Source organism: Molothrus ater, chromosome 1, assembly GCF_012460135.2.
Source record: "Molothrus ater isolate BHLD 08-10-18 breed brown headed cowbird chromosome 1, BPBGC_Mater_1.1, whole genome shotgun sequence".
In the NCBI taxonomy this organism is placed as follows: Eukaryota; Metazoa; Chordata; class Aves; order Passeriformes; family Icteridae; genus Molothrus; species Molothrus ater.
This window is the reverse complement of record NC_050478.2, coordinates 73,787,173-73,807,589: the sequence shown is the minus strand read 5'-3', so window position 1 is coordinate 73,807,589 and position 20,417 is coordinate 73,787,173.

Sequence of the window (20,417 nt, the reverse complement as noted above, 5' to 3'; positions counted from 1 at the left end):
GATTTCTTCACTCTGAAGATGACTTATTAATAGGTAGATAAATAAAGCACTACAACTTTCCTTAAAGGTAAATGGGTATAGAAACTGGAGAGGCCCATATGGAGAAAAACAAAAGTTAGTTAAGTGATGTATTATGATTCCTTATTCTGGAGACTTGATAGTGTTAGTAAAGGTATAGAGGAAGTGTATGGCTCTTCTGTAGAGAGTTTTTAAATCACTTTCTCCTGTTTTGTCAATTTTAAAATTTGAAGAAATTTTCTTCATCAGAACTTCCCACCCCAAACAAGGGAAGAAGTAGGCAAGGTAGAGAACTTGGTTTTATGAGGGAAAGAGTTGTAAATTTGTGTATCTCAGAACAGAGATGATCTTAACTATTGGTTTGTTTGAAAGCAGATTTCAAATTAATTTATTTGAACCTTTTTTAAAACAAATGTATCATAATGCTATTATGAAATAATGTCAGATAAGCAGTTAATTATATTACAATAGTGTTACTAATAATTCAAGCATGAGGGAAATAATTTGAGCATGTATGAATTGTGCATGACAGAATTTATTATATTCTAAGGCTTTTTTCATTGATTTATAGTTGAGAGTTGAATAAAAACATAATAGTTAAAACTATTCAGAAAAGAAAAAAAACCACTTGGAATATAGTGATTATGCATGCAGATAGTGAAGAAAAGTCTTAAATCCTCAAACATAACACCTGGGCCAGTATATAAGCATATTGTGCTGTTACCCATTCTTTAGTCTGTCACTAACAGTTACAGATTAGACACACAAAGTGAAGGATCCTACAAAAGAATATATATTCCTAAACATTTAGATAAAAACATTCACCGTATATGAGAGAAAAGATGAAACCATGTTTTCTCTTGTAGTGCACTTCACTTCCACTTGATCACTTTTGAACACCTGGAAAATGGTATCCTACCGTAACTGTCAAGTTTTGCATAAATAAAATACATTTTCAGCTGAATTTCATTTTGTTGCCAACAACAACAACAACAAAACAGTGGTCTCAGGTTGAAAATTATTATTCTTCTTTTCTGAAATTCTATGTCACAAATCATGTTTTGGGCTTCTAGTTTTTTATTAAGTACATGTTCCTGTGAATTGACTGAAGAGCTATTCACCATAATATGTTTAGTCAGAGTTTAATTGTTTCCTTTTGTTACTTCAATACTTAAAAAATAAACCAACAAAACAAAACAAAACATTTCCTGTAGAACTGTATGCACCTGTAGGCAGACATTCAGCTTAAAAATAATTTGCAAAACTTCAGAATGGTTTCTGTCTGACAAATACAAGAAGGCTACTTTGGCTTCTTTATTTTACTTCCTTTTCCTTTGCCACACTTCATCCTCCTGTTTATGAGGACATGCATATGAGACCTGTTTATGGACTATCTAAAACCAGATATTTAAGTAAGTCTCTATCAAGGATACTTCCAATCTCAATTCGGAAGGAATACATTAATATATTTATCAGTGCACACACTGGTTTTTCTGTTTCATCACCTGAACTGAGGTTCTGTACATTGATAACCAGAACAGCTGAGCTAGAAAAAGGCTTGTGTTTTCTGAGCAGTGTCAGAATCTTCCAACAACTCCAGTAAATGGGAGTTCTTCTCTGCTTTATTTGCTGCACTGCTTTGTAGCCCAAGTTCTTCAACTTCAAATACCAAAGTCAGAAACCTGACAATATATGATATTTTTAAGACATGCAGCCTTATTTTTGGTGTAGATGCTCGCATTTTAATTTTCTCAATCTGCAGACATTTGTTTGTGGTCATCCTCATAGGCCATCTTAAAGAAAATGCCTGTCAAACATCTACAATAATCCTATGTAGCCAGGCTATACTCGAAGAATAACAAAGATTAATTTCTTCACATCGTCCTTCCCAGAAACCAGTGCTATTGCTATCGTGTCATGGTCTTATAATTCTTTCATTAAAAACTATGCAGTTTATGTAACCTCACTTTTCAGCCTCTGAATTTAATGTCTTTGCTCAAGTAACTGGATTTTGACACACAAGGTTTGCTAGTAGCAGCTGAACAGCTAGGAGTGTTCAGGGTCGAAGTGGCCATTGACTGTTTTCAAGGGTACATCTTTGTTTTGTATTTGTTTTTTTGTTTGTTTTGGTTTGGTTTTTTTTCTTAAATGAGCATGTTTATTGATTTATTTTGTGTACTCTTATTTTGTTTCTCACTTTATCCTAGAAGGGGTTTTAAAACTTTTACTTCAAGTTTCAGGTAAACAAGCTAGTCCTGAAGCATATCTGAAATATATTAATTTCAAAAAATAATTTTTATTCCTTTAAATTTCTGATTTGGTTCCATATAAAATCCTCTAAGATTTCAGAGGTTTATATCATAATGGGAATTTTGGGGTACAGCAAGACAAAGAAGGAGTCCTCTCCTTCATTATTTCAAGATCAGCAGCCACGATTTTAATAATTGTTTTGACTGAGAGACTCAAAACTGATTGCTCCTTGAAAAGTGATCCTTTCTATTCTAGAAAGCAAAGGAATGCATGTGAATGTTTGAATAAAAATATCAACTGTCTACATGATTTGCTAGGGCTGTCTAAAAACCTTTGAAATTATGATGGGAAAGATGGTTATGAGGTAACTGTAACATCCCTCACTTATAAGCACACAAGGTGACAAACATTGTACCCAGAACACAGAGCAGGTTTTAGTGGTGCTTTCACGAGCATATTGTTGCTGAAATGCCTGACAGATTTCCATTCTGCTCTTTAGATATACTTCCCACGACCTCTGATAGCTCTCCTGATTAGATTAATAGTACCATGGTGAGCATGTTTATTTCCATGGATTTAGAAGCTCCAGTGGTTTGCCTTTGACAGAAGATACCAATGACTCTCATCCAGCTTACTAAAAGAGTTCAGGCTTGTTTCCAGTGTCACTAATGCCATTAGTGTTTCAAGATGAAAGCCAAATTAAACTTTTGATATTAAATGGGAAGGTGTATAACTAAAGCCACTTAGTGAGAAAGATATTTAAATCTGAAAAACCTTAAATACATTTTACTTCAAAGCAGTCAACACTGCCTGTATAAATATAACTTCTGGAAAGTTTATCTGAAACTAAAAGGTGTCTAAGATGCAAGATCTCAAGATCTATTTTAAATATGTTTATGCAAAAAGGAAAAGTCATTATTTAGTTTCCAAAAAAGTGGACTCTCCATTGAAAAATTTGCCATGGTCACTGTGGTTTTAATTCATATAAATTTTATGGTGTGCTTCGTTGGTTGAGATTTTTTTTTTTTTTAAACTTGGAATATTTTAAACTGAAAACGTAATAATTTTATCTCTTTCCTGAAATATGTCCTTATGGCTCTGTTTCAGGACTTGGAAAATTACCTAGTTATGCTAAGATTTCCTCCCATTCGATCAAAAATTTCAGATGAAAATCCAATTGAACAAAATGGTGGTTAAGAATTTGACAATGAACATTGCTAAACAAATAGAGGCAAAATAATAGTTTTGTTGTTCTTAAATTTATTTTAATATTTCAACTTGAAAGCACACATGGGAAAGTAGGCATTCAGTATGTTCCACCTGCAAATAAGTAAATTTGTGGAGTGAGCAGAATATTTTTTCACTATTCTGTTCCAAAGGACTTCTGTTTTATTGTCCTTTCCCACTGAATAAGACGGCATTTTCTCCTTTTGTAATTCATTCAAAAGCAATCACTCTCTTCTGTGTTTATGCAGCGATCAGCATGGCCCTGTTTTCATACTCCATACTACAAAAAGTATGCTGTAAAAAACCAAATGTTTTCTTTCTACCAGTGTTTTTTAAGACTTCACCAGGTGTAAGAAATTTAACCCTGCATCAAGACTGTTGTTTTGCCATGACAGGCTAAAAATATGAAGATCGAGTACGGTAAAAGCTGCTGTACCTGGCTGTCATGTACGGAATGACAGGTAACAATTTCAAAGATTTTTCTGCATTTACCTTCAACTGTGTCAACAACTACTCCATACAGCTTCAGTTCAGACAGAATATTGACCACTTGAATTGCTCTTATCCTGGAAAGATTTTATAGCTATTTGTTGAAATTCTGGCACTTTATTGATATTGACTTCATTAGAGCCGGAGTTTCACTTTACATGTGCACGCCTTTGCATGTGTACATTAATGCCCTAACTTCTGAAATTCAGTGATGTCTGGATGATAAAATTTCAACACTGTCACTAGTATTACTTCTGATGCTAATCCACTATTTTACTGAATGTAGGAAAAAATTAGCTTAATTTTAAATACCAAATTAATCTGAAATTTGTAATTTATTATATTTTTTAAACATTGATTAGTATGTAATTGCAAATTTTGTTGGACTAAACACCTTAGTGTGATCTAAATACTCAACTGGCATAAATTAATATACTGTGTGTAGCAAGGTTCAGTCAAACCTAATGGAATAAGAAAAAAAGTGAAAATTGCAGAGGTTCTCATGGTTCATCAGACAAAGTGCAATTTGGAAAAACTGCTCGTACTAGTGGCACATTTACCCATGTTGCAGGGGGCCCCATCTACACCAGAACATTGCCTAGGGCCCATAAGGTAAAACTTTTTTTAAATTACAGTCTGTCGGCTAAGGTAAAGAAGGACATCATAATAATGAACAACCACAGGAGCAAACAGAGCCAGGGGGTAAGTGCATAATTCCCTGATTTTACTGAGTCAGAAATACGTACAGCTTAAAATTCTTGCTAGTGTAGTCTCAGCTGCATTCATTTGTTTCCACCCCAAGTCATCTTGAATCCTGCAATACAGAGAGACTGATAATTTCATAGTTATTCTAACCTGAGGCAAGGGTACTGTAGGAGTAGCTACTGACTTATTTTTTAGCAGTGTGTTGGGAATGACATTCCTGACAGTGAGTGGAAACATTTTTTAGTTGAAATAGATTGGAGTGACTCTTGTTCTTACTGAGTATACTAATGGAAGTTACTTGAAACGTGCATTTAGGTGAGCACACATTTTAATATCAATCACTGCTGTTCCATTGTCAGAACATGTGACATCCTCACTTATAGTCCCTTTCTTTAAAGTGTAGATTTTCAGTCATCTAGTACAGCAGCACATTTTTGTTTCTTTCTTTATTATTTAGTACAGCTTTACTTACTTTATCCACATATGGAAAAGTATTTTGCACTATTAAGGCATTTTTTCAATAACGTGAGGCTTTTGTAGATCCATTTTTGAAACCCAAGTTTAAACTAATTTCCACTTTTCGAACTCATAGTTTATGATTTTCAAATTATGTCAGTATAATGACATAAAGGTTATAACTGATTTCACTTATGTGTTTGGGGATTTTTTTTTATTTATTTGCTAGTTCCTGTTTTGATTTTAGAGCTGGCTCATGCTTAGTAGGAGGGCAAAAAGGCAAAAAAGGCAAAAAGTTGCTCAATGACCATTGCCAGTGATACATTATCTCATTCAAATAGAACTGTACACATGCCAATGCTTCAAATGTCACTGACTTACTAAGAAATTTATTTTTTCTTCTATCTTCCAACTTGGTAATATAATTTTTTTTAAAATAAATATTGTACAGCTACATTGATTTTCAGCTAAAACATAGTAATGGGATTCTGTGATCCTCTTTCCATTTTGAAAATGTAATTTAGTACACTTTCTAGCTCAGTTTTTTTGTTGTTGTTGTTGTTGTTTTTGGGTTTTTTTACTTTAAACCCTTATTAAAAAAGAAAAATACTATAAGATCAGCATCCTTACTGATATAACCATTACTACAATTATTTATGTGCCTGTCATTTCCAAATGTATTACTACAATATTCTTTCTGCAGGGCAAAATTTAAAATGGCTTGCAAGATTTACTTGGTGCAAGGAAAATTCACACAAAGTTCAAGCACCTCTATGAGATGGACATAGTAGCAGGATTAGGTTTCTAAATTGTCAGTATAGCCTCTCAGTAATAAATTCAAAGCCTGTTTTACCACACTTCAGTTCATTTTTCCACAGCCTCCTATGATGTAATAAGCTCTAGACAACCTCTTTAGTAGGGGATGCAGAGTCCAGTATCTGATAGCCTTTATAATATTTCATCCAGGAGCATTTTGTTAACACATTTACAAGATTAAATGCACTAAAGTAAAATCTTTAAGGCTGCTCTCTAATCCCATGGAAAAGAACAGGAGGAGGAAACACACAGTCATATGGGAGGGGAGCCTGGGAAGGAAGCCTGAGGGTTGCCTGCTAAGTGCAAATTAAAATTAATCAAATTTAAATGGCGTTATTTAAGTCCTTGACCAACTTCCAACCATACCCATGGACAGAGATTCAAAAATGTCTCTAGACAAGCTGCTTCACTGCTTTACATTCTCTACAAAATATTTTCCTCCCGTTTAATCGGAATTTCCCTTTTGCAACTTGCAGCAGTTAAATCTTGTCTTTTCACAGTGTACTTCTTAGACTCAGTCTTCTCAGTACACCTTCATAGGTAGATGAAGGCAGCTACTTCATCCCTCACAGCCTTCTTTTCTCCAGACTAAGCAAACCCACTTACCTCAGCCTCTCCTTTCAAGCCAGGAGCTCCAGACCCCTACTGCACTTGTGGTTCTCCAGTTGAACTGGGCTCACTACTCCAGGCATAGCCTCAGAAGAGATGACCATGGAATACACCTATCCCTTGACCTGCAAGCTATACTTGTCACATACTGGGGACAGGGCTGCCACATTAGACCACAGTTTTGGAGCACATAACCATCAGGGCACTTGTAAGTATGGAGAGGCACAGCTCCCACACTGGGAACTGTGAAGTCCATCCTCACCAGCAGTCTGCACACTTTGCAGTAAATATATTTATTTTTCTGGCATTAAAAGTGATGCACAATGGTAGTAAAAGAGGTTTAGGAGAAAAATGCCATGGCACTCAAAGAAGTCCATGAGTTTATTTTTCAGGGTGAAGTTATCTTCTTGCCAATCTACAACATTCATTTCCAGTCAGTAGCTGATTGGCTGAATAAAAATGTTTTTGGGTAAATGGAGTCCTGAAGCAGGAGAGAAACTATGGCATGAGACTTTAAATGGGTTATATTTTGGCTTAGATATGGATTGGAAGAGGGAGTGAGGAAGAGGCAGGGAGATGAGTGTGTGGAGTAAATAGTGTGAAATGACATAGTTCTGAAATTTGACAGGTTTCCAAGGTTCTTGGTAGACAAGGCAGAATACCTATGGGAGCTTGAGGCCAGCAATTAATGTAATCTAGACCAACAAGGGTAACAGAGAAACTAAATGTCTCTGTTTAATCAGCCAACAGGAGCCAACTGTTTATTTGGAACCTTAATGAAAAAAATATCTTTAAATGTTCCTGATATTCATGGAATAAATTTATTGTATTTTATGTATGTATTTTAAGATTTCCTAACTTTTTTTGTCTTATATGTTTGTTCACTTGCTCACAGTTATAATGAACATCCTGAATGAATCTTCCAATAATTTGTGCAAGTATGAAGTTTTCTCCGTGGCCAGACACATTGGCATGGAATCAATTCTAATGTAAGCCAATATCAGTAAACACTCCATTTTATTTATTTAGGGCTATACTCACAATATATGAGGATAATAATTTATTTTATTCCCATTCTTTTGGATGCCAGACTGAATAAGAGGGATGCAGCCTTTCTCAAACCACAGAATTTTCATTAGCTTGTTCCAAGATTGGATAAATTTTGCTTAAGTCTAAATTGCCCTTTCCTTCTACACATGTTCTTTGTATCAGACTATATATGTAACTAGAAAAGAAAAAAAAATCAGCATTACACAGAAAAGGAAAGCTTGAAAAATATATTTTTGTTTATTACAGGACTCTTAAATCCCAAAAAATTTCTTACAAAAAGTCTCGATAAGTTTGTAAATCTCAAATTTACTGTTTGTAGGTTTCCTTTCTAAAAAAAAAAAAAAAAAAAATAAAAACCTTAATTGCATTCATCTGCAATGTTCATCCCTGAAATGCAGCACAACCTTCCATTAGGTTTGACATGTAATGTAGCATTACATCTGTTACATAATGCAACATGACTGGCAGCGCTCAGCATAAGAGGTCAGAATTGTTAAACCAACCAGAGCTTTCTTCCAAGAGCCTATTTCAGCAGAACTGAGTGAGGAGGGGGGAATCTGTTTTGAGTTTCTTTTCTGAAGGTTGTCGTAGCCAGAGGAATATCACAATCAGACAGCAGGACATAAGTTTCTCAGAATCGCCAAAAAGTGTTTATACAGAGATGCTTTATGGCACCAATGGACATATGAGGTACAGTCAGGGCTGCAATTTAGATCAGTTTTAACTATGAGGTTGTGTACAATTCATTTAAAATAATTTCTTGGAGTCAGCTTATGTATTCTACAACATAGTGTTAAATGCATACTTTCATTTAAACAGATTTTTTTTTTTTCTTTCAGGGAAGTAGTGCAGTCTGGTGTCTCTTTGTCAAAGTGAACAGAAAGGTCCCTCTGGTAGGACAATGTTACTCACATGGATAAAGATTTTTCATCCATTCACTTATAGACTTCACTTGACACTGGATTTTTAACTGCTGCCATTACAGGGGGTGACTGCTGCTATCGATGGCTTGTTTCCAATATGTGTGTGAAAGTCCATTTTGGAAGAAATGCAAGAATAGTGGAAGCCTGTGGTGGTGTTTGCAGGGTCCCAGGTTGAGGGAAGAGACGAGCATCTGACTCCATGTTTCAGAAGGCTAATTTATTATTTTATTATATATATTATATTAAAACTATACTAAAAGAATAGAAGAAAGGATTTCACCAGAAGGCTAGCAAGGAAAGCAAAAGAATGGAATGATAACAAAATCCTGTGTCTGACCAGAGAGTCCAATACTGCAGGACTGTGATTTGCCATTAATTAGAAACAAACACATGAGACCAATCAAAGATGCACCTGTTGCATTCCACAGCAGCAGATAATCATTGTTTACATTTTGTTCCTGAGGCCTCTCAGCTTCTCAGGAGAAAAAACCCTAAGGAAAGGATTTTTCATAAACCATGTCTGTGACAGAAGCTTCTGTGGAGTACTTCTTCCCTGGGCAGTCACCAAATCTTCCTTGGAGAGTAGTGTGTTCAGGTACTTCAGGCAGAGAAGCAGTGAGAAAGAGAGAAGAAACAAGAGTCAGCAAGAGAGATCAAAGGGCTGAAAATCTGCAGATGAGCAGAGAGCAGCTGCATGGAAGAACAGAGAATATAAAACCAGGATTCACTGGGGGGAGAAAGAGAAAATTGGCTGAGACCAGTGCAAAATTTCTTGCAGCTCAAGAAGCTGCTGATAGCCAACTAAACTGATTTCACAGTCCCACCTGCAAAGGTAAGATGAGAAAGAGTCACAGAACTGGACCTTCTTTTACTCTCATTACTTTGATTTTTCCCCATGTATCTCCCTTATGTAGCTCTTTTTAAAGAATAGATGAAGCCATATATACCTCAAAGCTCTCACTAACTCTTTTGACCTGTCAAAAAACCAGTACTGCTTCCACATTTTGCACATTGCCAGTTTTCTTATTCTTACATTAGTAAAAAGAAAAGTCTACACCAAAGCAGTAGTAAGATTTAAGTTAAATTTAGAAAGATATACTTTCATTCTTGTGATTCCTTTGGGTTTTTTTTTCTGAAATGCACAGAGCAGACAGGTTAGCCTTATAAGGTTTAGACTGCACATACTGTTATTTCAGATTTTCTGGTTTTGAATGAGGCTTGCAGAATTGAAGTACGTTGCACATTGGAATTTTTGGTTGATACTATGGAATCTTTAACTTCTGTTTTAAATAGGCTTTTTGTTTCTAATGTTTCAGGATTGAATTAAAAAAATGTGTATAGGAAAGTGTTTCTTTATTTTGGGAGGGAATATTAGAATAAGAATAACACTTCAAATTGATTAGTAAATGAAATTCACCATGTTTCTGAGCAATTCACTGGTTCTTTCTTGCTACACTTTGAAGTCAGAATGAATAGCTATTATAATTTCATACATGGAACAAAAATAGAAGGTTTAGATTTCCGGAGGGAATAGTAAATATATTTTGAAAGAAATGCATGGTTTCTCTCTTATTTCTTAGGGGGAAAGAAAAGGTTTAATCAACAACATTCACACTGTTGAAAACTTGGAGGTTCTCCTTGTGCCACAATAAGTTCCCTAAACTTCTGAGAAGAGCAGAATTTGAGACACTGCATTTCATATAAATTACTATTTACACCATTTCACTTTCAGTACTGTGACATTATGAAGAATCTGACTCTTCCTTTGGCTTGTATAAAGGTTTTGGTGTCTAACTCTGTGTGGAGTTACTAAGAGGAACAGACAAGTGGATCTTGAGGGACAAAGCACTGAAAGATAGGTCTTTATCCCTTTATTAAGTTTCCTTACTTACAAGAATACAGAAAAGAAATTGCTGAACTGCAATGCTTACCCTTGCCTGCAAAGTTTGGAAGAGTTTCTTGCCAGTATAATTCAGTAAATCTGTGATATCAGTAGTACTCTGCTGAAGTTTTCTTCAGTGCCCTTGCTGAGCTGATGCGTCTTGCTGCTGTTGCAAGACCTTGCTTGTCAGTCAAATTGCCTACCATAGTCTGGCATCACTATTTATAGCTGAAGGAGTGTCTGGTGTTTTGCATGAGGTATTATATTAGCACAAATTATTGCTAGAGAGTGGTAACATTCACCTTGGATATGCCACATCATGATGTCATTTGCTATCCAAGGTACATGCAGTCTGTCAGATGAAGTCAGTTAGCATCTGGTGAGCCAAGAAAGGCGGAAATTTCCAAATCCTAATATGCCAAATTAATCTCCAATCAAAATTTAAACTGAAGCGAATCCAGTATGTTTCCTGACATTCTGAAAAGCTTCATTAATCCTTCATCTCTTGTGCCATATTTTAAATTATGTGTAAAAGCCGTAGATTACATTTTAAGTAAGAAATAGTTCAACATTTAAAAAGCACAACTTAAGAGTGTATAAGTAAATTAGAGAAAAATATATCAGTTTATGAACACCTAATACAGTACAGCTTCAGCAGAAACTACCACCATATGTATTTTTTATTCCCAAGGAAAATTTTGCTTCTTCTCTCAACTTTCACTAATGAAGAAAAATAAATAACTCAAGTGGAGTAAGATTTTAAAATGCTGCATTGGCAGTTCTGTGAAGACTGGCAATACCAATGGTATTTAGCCCAAGTGTTTATTTGCTCACTGAGTGTAAAGGAGTCCATAGCTGGATTTCTAATCAATTTTCATTTAGTGTTAATATTTTATTGCTCGTGTTTTTGCTATTTGTTTTAGATATATTAGGGAAAACCCATTCAGTTTTTTCCTGATAGTATTGTAAATACAGTTCAGAAAAATTTATCTTCAGTATTTATTTGGCTTAAAATGGAAAAATGCCTCACTGTAAACTATTGTTCAAAACAAGCTTTGTGATCTTAAACATTTTGAACCTTTTATTTCCTGTTATCTTATATTTATTTTATTGCATCTACACTTTTAAGTTGCTGATAGAGTCAAAGAAAATATCTTGAAGTTCTACAAAAAAAAAGATAATTAATACTACTTCAAACTGTATCTAACAAAAGGAAAATAAAAAGAAATTGTATCCGTATCAGTCACTAGCACTAACTGCTCTCCTTTCCTGAGATAAAGGCCAGGATAATAAGTAACTTTATGATGTGGATTGTATCTATTAAATAAAAGTAATTTATTACTGCCCCTCTAATCTATTTTTTGCACTACGATATAATTTTTCTAAGTGATTTTATGAGTTTTGATTCTGATTTCCCAGATGTAGCTTTCCTACTGAATATTAAGCTCATCCACCATAGAAATTACTTGTGTTTGTGTTTTTTATATTTTTGTTTGGTTAGTTTTGTTTAGATTTCTAAGGACCCAGTCCTAGGTTACAATATTACATATATTCTATTCTCATCCTCAAGAGCTGCTGAAACCAGAAGCAGTTCTGTGATTTATTGTTTCTTCCTTATCCCCTGTTAATGGGCCCATCAATGCCTTTCCACATGGCTCAGAGATAACTCCCTCCAGGAGCCATTTCTGTTTAATGGACCCACCACATGACTCACAGCATGACAACAGCCCATGCTCTGCCCAGGGGGGAGGTGTAAAGCATCCCCACCCGGATACAATCTGGGATTTGGGATACACCAGTCAGTCTTTTCACTGGATTCCCAGAGGAATGGATGTCTTTTCTACTGGATTTTCAGAGGAAGACTACACCCTTCTACAGGATCACTGCTCTAAGAGAACCACATCTGCCATTCCAGGCGGACTGCAGCCACCAATCCAACTGGACTGCTACCAACGTCCTGACCAACAGGATGTCAGGTTGTATTCTGACTTTGTCAGTGCCTTTTCTTTTGTGTTATTGCATGTATTTTGGTTTTCTTTTCCCTTTTCCTAATAAAATGTATTTTCTGACTTGGAGTCTCTCACTGGTTTTGCTTTCAAACCAGAACAGAACCCCAAACACTTGTATCCCTTCCACAAGGACAGATTTCAAAGACACTTGTCTGTCTCTTCCATTTTCTCCTGCTGTTTTCCTAGTACTTAGTTACTATATTAACTTTTTCCATTGTACATATATTTAAGTAATTGTCCATTAGTATATTAAGAACAAACGTATTGATCCAAATTAAGGCTGACACAATGCTTCGACAACAGATGAATAAAGTTCATCTGTGCAAGGGAGAATTTTGAAGGCACGAAAATCTGAAATCCCTTTTCCAGAAATACAAACTTGTTGAGCTGGGGTAATGTGTGAAGTGCAATACAGTAATTAAACTGTATCCAAATATTATAGCTGATGGCTAGAAGATGAAATAAGTATGTGAAAGCTTTCAAAGAGAAAGCTTAAGAGGAAAGGGAGGGAGAGACAGCAAGCACTGTGGTATTTATCTTGAGACGGAGAAGTGAAGATGTTCTCTCTTAAACTCTTTTACAGAGGTCTGAAGTGTCAATGTGTGGATGTGTATCATTGGGCTACACTGTTCAGTTTCTATAGCTTCTAAAACTTACCCTTTTTTACCATATAGGTAGTGAGGACTTATAGACAGCTCCTTAGAAAGCATCTCAAGATCTCAGAGATGCACTTTAGCTCTGATGCTGTTAAGATATCTTTCCAGATCCTCCGCTTTCACGGGAACAAATTTGCTGCCTTTGCTTCCTCTGAAGATTTTTTGACATCAAATGATTGCTTGATTTATCCAGAAGTCCTAGTGGGTGCTACTATCCCAAATAAGGTGTGAAAGTATCCTCATCTATGCACAATCTTTGAAAAATATAATCTCCTTTTGATGTCATTATGCTATTCAAAATTGTTAGCAATAGCACTGAGACTCTGTTTTACCAGAGCTTTGAAATGAGAAAAGCTTTAGCTTTCATTCATTCCAGGAGGCCACAGAACTTCATAGCTTGGTGGTGTATTATTAAACATGTTTTATTGGAGAATTATCTCAAACAAGATATTTCTTTGAACTGAGAAATGTTAAATCTCATAATGAATAAATAAAACAAATTAATGTCCAGGGCTCTGAAGGCATCAGTAGCTCTGATTGTTCCTTTTCAGTGCCTACAGCTCCCTCCAATACTGCAATCACACACCCAGGAGAGGCACCAGACCTCGTGGTGCCGTGACAAATGAAAAGACAAGTATCAATGATTTATAATATATATCACAGACTTAAAAGCAGAAGCTCATTATCAGATATGTGGGAAAATTTGGCATGGTATGTTTACAAAGGCCCAATCATCAGAAAAAAATTGATAAAATAATAAAAAATGCAGTGCCCTTACACCCTAGATGCACAACAAAAATTGTTCCAGATATTTTTCCTTTTCTTCCGTTTTGCTATTTACTGCAGAAACTTTCTTTGGCTTCCTGAGTTACTATCGAGTCTGCGGCCCATTCTGTGTTGCTAAGGAAATCTTTCCACCATCTCTAAGCTCTAAACAATGAGATATGCCATGTGATGGATGAGCTTATAGCTTCTTCTCCAGAATCTCTGTCCCACTTCATTTCCACAAGCCTTTCCAGGGGTGTACTTCAGCAGAGGTTGCTCCATTCTCCTCCAGTAACTCTCATCAAATACCCTCTTCCCTCAGCTCTTCTAAATCTAACCCATGGGGCTGAATCCCACACTCATAAAATTCTTTTCCCCTGAGACTCAGACATCGTCTTTAAAAATTATGAACTGGCAGTGCAGTAAAATGATACAGGTCTACCATATATTGCAATGTATTTGACAAAAGGGATGTTACTTACTACCAGGTAAGTCAATGTGACTCACACAGAAACAGGATTTTTTTTATACTTCTAACAAACCCTTTTTCCTATGCCTCTATACCATCAAACCATTTTTCCATGCTCAGTAGGTCTGATTACTGAAAATCCCCAGAGTTCCCTCCAAGACCATTATTTCCAAACAGCTCAGGATTTGACAAAGGAGGTGGTGAAATAGGCATCACTGTTGCACCTATACCTCACATTCCTGCTTGCAATTCTCTTCTGTAAGTGTCCTGAAAATATTTATGCTCTGTATACTACTTATATCTGAAGGAATGCAGGATTTACTATCCTACTTCCTATTTCTATCTCATTACTGAAATAGCTATTTAACTATGCTTTTTTCTGTCATGCCATTCTTTACTGAGATCTAGAGAGAAGCCTGCACTACCCACTGTCCTCCTTCCACCCTGGTGCACATCACCAGTGAAATAGCAAGATTTAAGGAAGACTAAAACAGGAAAATTGTGTACATTAGGAAGAGGCTGAGCTTCAGTATGGCAAATCAGGGGAAAATAAAAAAGTTTGCATTTATGTTTGTAACTGTGATTTATTTTTCAGGTTTCTTTCAGTTCCTACCTCTTTAAACTGTCCTTTAAAGCAAAGGCTTAGACAGCCATCTCTCTTTAGATGGATATCTTCAGCAACAAATTTTTCCTATCTTTTCCATTTTCATTCCCTATTTCCAATCTTTACTTTTTGAGGACATACCTTTCTTTTTTAGGGTCTTGACTAGGAATATACCTGAATATTTTTATTGTAAAATACACTGACCTGAAATAAACAATTGCAATTTGTATGTTGTGACCCTAGCTCAAAACTGGTATAGGTATTAAAACCAGACAGATCAGCTTTATAAATGGGTGAAATTCATGTCCCTTATCAGACCTAAAAGCAGATGTTGAATGTAAGACATTGATTACTGACAATTAACAATATGTTCCTTCTAAAGTTTTTAAGAGTAATGTTTCTGATTAATTTGAAGTCCCACCCTGCCACTGCACTGCAAGAGTGATGAAGCAGATATTTTCCTGTTCAGGTGGAAAGTTGAATTTGAAATCTCTAAAAGCACAGAATATTGGTGCCCTGAGAGAATATGAGTCTCTGCTATCACAGGAGCCATGCATCAAAACAAAATAATGCATATGATTATAGAAATCCATACTTCCAATTTTTGGAATTAATCCATTTACTCCCAACTTTAGTTTAATGAAATAGCCATTCTTACAAAAAATCTCTCTCTCTTTAATGGTTCAAAGACACTGATACAATGACAAAGAGATTGGATGTAGAGACAATAATGGCATGAACATGCCAGGCTAAATCCATCAGTAAATCCTTGTATAAATATCTAACACACAGTAGTGCAGATGGTGCTTATTAAAAATAGCCCCTGAAGGGAAGAGTAACTCAGATTCTTGTTAATAGATCCATTGGGGCAGGTTAGACAGGGAATGACCAGTGTCCATACAGAGATAGAAATAGATAGATAGATAGATAGATAGATAGATAGATAGATAGATAGATAGATAGATAGATAGATAGATAGATAGATAGATATGTAGGTGTTATTCTAGAACAATATTCTAGAACAATTTGGCTGTAATGGAAAGGATGTATGTTGACAATATTTTGGTTATTACCTATAGTAATGCAACAATATAGAAGTATAAAAATATCACTTAAGAAAATATAGGAAAAGAAAAGATAAAGAGTAGATAATGGGGAGGAAAGTATCACCACCCATGAATCAAGTGATAAGACTTGATTGTAGAAAATTAGTAGCCAATTGATTGAAGTGATGGTCATAGTCTGATTTGTCTGATGTGGGGAAAGCCCATGAAGCATAGAGTTCAATGGGTTAATTTATATTTTGGTTTATGTGGGGATGCCCAGGTATCTCTCCTGAAGGAGGAGTTTTACACTGCCTGATGTGACACTGTGGCTCATGTGCATTTCTCTGGTGGAAGGCCCTAGAAATTAGTCTGGGGCCACTATAGGGGTCTTTGATGTTTTATGAACCCTTCTAATAGATGACAATTGCCTCTCATTTCAGCTTAGTTGACCCAATTCTCATTTCTGGAGGTATTAATACTTTCAGGCCTACACGTGAGTGTCCTGATACTTCCCCAGGGGGTGAAGTTTAAGACTAAGCCAGTTGTCTCAAGCAGGACATTGGTATGACAAAAAACACTATCCTGCCTCAAAGAATCTGCTCCTTATCGACCTCCTTGCTTATCTGGCTAAAAACCCAATTGTAGCCTCCAGTGGTGGATGTTCACCTCCTCTGTCCCCGGACTGTTCCCTTGCACATTGTCAGCAAAGTACTTGCCCCTTTTGCAAATGGCTGATTGTTTGAGTCATTAGCCATTAACATTTCAGTCTCTCACAGCACTCAAAATCAGGCAAGCTACCTGGAAACTCCTTACTCTATGCAGGCTAGGAAGTTCAGCCAGAACTTCCTGTTTCTGAGATGTGTTCTTCAGGCACTTCTGCCTATAATTTCCCCTTCTTAGCGGAATTTGGGCTCATTCTTTCCCTGGACCTGCCAATGAAACAAAATATTAATGAATACTTTTCCATTTATATTAATATTTTTTCATTTGCACTTTTATATTAGCCATTTGTTTTCCATTCACAGGCTGTGAATGTTTAAAAAAATCACTTGTCTAAGAGAGAGAGAAGATGAAAAGAATATTTGAAGATGTTATTTGAATTGTTTTTCAATTACTATTACTCAACCAGATGTACTAGAAACTGAAAATTACATTGACAAGATGAGCTTGCACTATCAGTATATAAAGCTGCATGAGGAAGGGAAAAGTAATCAGAATAAAACATGAACAAAATTGAAATGACAATCTGATACTGTTGAAAAGATTGTTATATTTGATAAGGATCATTTGATGAGATACAGGCCAAATTCAGCCCCGGGGTAAACAAGTGGAGTGGTCAGAGACTGGAAAAGAAACAACAGTATCTTTTATTTGCTTTTTATTTTGTAGCAAGAAATAGGACATGCACTGCAGTTACAGCTCTGTATTGAATGTATGGAAAATAAGAGAGTAATTTTGTCTCTTCCAAAGGCTCAAAAAAGCCTGGAACTAACTGAAAATATTTCACATTTCATTTAAACTTCTCACAATATCCAAGCAAAATTTAGTTTTCTATCTAACGTTCATTTATCTGCCTGCTAATATTATTCTTATGAAATTTTGTTCTGCCTCAAAATGTTGCATTAAAAGTTTCATATTGTGTTTCCCACCTGTTCATTAGGGTGCTTTGGACAGAAGGAATGCAAATCTCATAAAATCTCTTTCAAGGTAACATGTGAAAAAGACTTGATCTCTTAGTGCAAGAGAGCAGAAAGAATTTCCAGCTGTCAAAAGTACAAAATGGTAATGGAATTAATTGAAATTATATAGGCAAGTTCTTCCTTTCCTCTGCCTTTTTTCTCCACCTGTGACTTGTCCCCCCTGCAGTTCACGTGCACATGAAAAACAATCTGGCTGTGTCCAACCATTTGGGGAAGAGGTGATATAAACTCACACACTTTTCAATCAGACACATTTTGTAGTGGAAGAACTGTGAAACACCTGTACTGTGGATCTAGATTGCAGAAAAAGAGAAATTACAGAACAAAAAGGCAAAGTATACTTTCCTCTCAATGAAGTTTATTCCCTTTTGTCAATTTATAAGTGATCTGAATGAATGTTCAATGCTCCAAAATACTTAAGGAGAGTTGGTTTTAATGGGACCTCCAATGAGTTACCTCTGTTTTTAAAATCCATAACTCAACTATTCACCTTCAGGTTTAATCCCATCACCATCTATACACACTTCAGCTTTTAGCTCTCAGTTTTGACTTCCTATGGAACAGCAGTTTGTAGAATTGTCTCTGAACTTGTCCTGTTTTGAAACAAAATCACAAGAGAATGTTTTAAATGGAATATCCTCTGTTTATTCTAGCAGACTCTGTGGGAATGGTGTTTTGTTTCAAGCGAATTTAAATTGTAAACCCTAGGAGGTCACTATTTGAATTTGTTTAGGATTGATTTCAGGGAAGAAAGAGTAATCTCAAACCTCATTCAATAATGTAATAATAACATATTTCATTTGTACACTGTAAAATATTTCATTTGTACTCACAGGAACATGTATATATCTAGAGCTTCTAGAATCCGTAACTACGCACAGTATTCTATACACATTAAATTACTTTGTGCATAGTGAGTATGTTAATATCTGTTTAAACCTCACAATTAAAAAGAAACTGAGTTTCTCAGTTCTTACAAGTTTATGCAAAAGTTGAATTTTGTTTCTTGAAATATTTGCAGAATACTTCTACAGAAAAGATTTGTTTCATAAGAGGTTAAGAAAATACGTAAATCTTGCACATATCTTTTCCAGCCATCTGCAAGGGTTCATTTATTGAGTTTCCTTCCACACATTCTACTTAAAGATGTGTGTTCTCTGATAGAGGTGAGGATGGGGTTTAGATTCAGTGCTTATTCATGCTCAGGCAGCTATCATAAGCTGTCTCTGGACTATTTCCCTTAACTTCTCCAGGATTTCTTAGATCAAAACTCAAGTACTCAGCAAAAGAAGACATCTTTTAGATAGAAGTATTTTGAATAAATACTTGAATTGAATGAATATCAGCAATTATTTACTTTTTGCAAAGTATTGCTTTATTTCTCAGTATTCATTCCCTCCTATCACTTCAAGTTCTCAAAGTTTCTCCAAGTTCTTCAGACCAAATCCAGTCTGAGCACCTACAGAATCAAGGTACTTGTTCACCGGTAAGATCCATTCATGTCTAATGACATTAAAAGAACATTTCAGATTACCTAAATAATGCCATGGAATAGAGTCTGCCCTAAAGCTAGTAACAGGAAGCAGCAACAAAAACTTAAAAATAATTTAAGTCCTTTATTTTAAGCATTTCCTTTACTTTTCCTGGTTTTCCCGGCCAAGTTTCCTGAAGTTGTTCTCTGAATTGAGGCTATCATCGATTATTGTTTTCATGAGCACAAGAGAAAGAACGAATTTGGCAGAGTTAAATTGAAAAGAATTATCTTTTAACTTCTCCCTCCAGGAAGCTCATTTTTTATTTGAACTGATAGAACCAAGGGGTCAGCAAAGTTACTAGCAATGATGGTTTTGATAAAAAACAATCTTTTGTATCTGTTTTTAATTTTAATCAAATTCTTAGCTCAAACATCTATAGATATATATTTTCTGCATTTTATTAATCTTAGCACACAGGAATTTGTGCTCATAGGTTTACTGGAAACATAACCTGGACTTTGAGGGAAATTTAGATGATATATATGATTTTATTTAATTTAGGCTATCAAAATGTAAGTTTATAAGTTGAAAAAAGTTATTAACATTCTCACTTTTACTAAGAAAGAGAGAGAGAAATGTCTCCAAATGGTTAATATGACATGACTTCTGCAATTTTAAGGTCTGTCTGTGAAACAGTTCCGTAATTCACTAGATAATCCTTGTCACCTTTGGAGTGAAGATGACATCTTCCTTCTATTAGGCATCAGATCAGCCACCATATCACTCAATAGTGGATATTTTTATTTTTTTTTGTTTTCCAACAGTAGTCTCTACCAACATCAAAACAATTTTCCTTAAATAAGATTCTATTTGACCTGTTTCTGATTACTAGATGAATAAAAATTTAGAGAACATTGGCTATTTTAATGTTGATGTTATCATGAGAAAGGTTACATCTTTATGAGCTGGTGGATAATTTTATTTCTAAATTTTGCTGTGTTAGGTCTGACTTGCCATTATAACTACACTTTTGGAATTTTCCATCAATTATGGAAGGAGCTGTTATAAAATAGACAATTAGTGAAAACATCCTTGTCCTTATAAGTTCGATGAATTTCCTCCTCCAGAAATCTAAGGGAGGCCCAGAGTCAGCAAAATTTCTGGTTTTTCTGCATTTGGACATTTAATGAAAGCAACAGCTGAAATCTTGGTCTTGAATTAGACAGGTTTCTTTTGCTTAAGAATAGCATAGACTGCAATTTATTGTG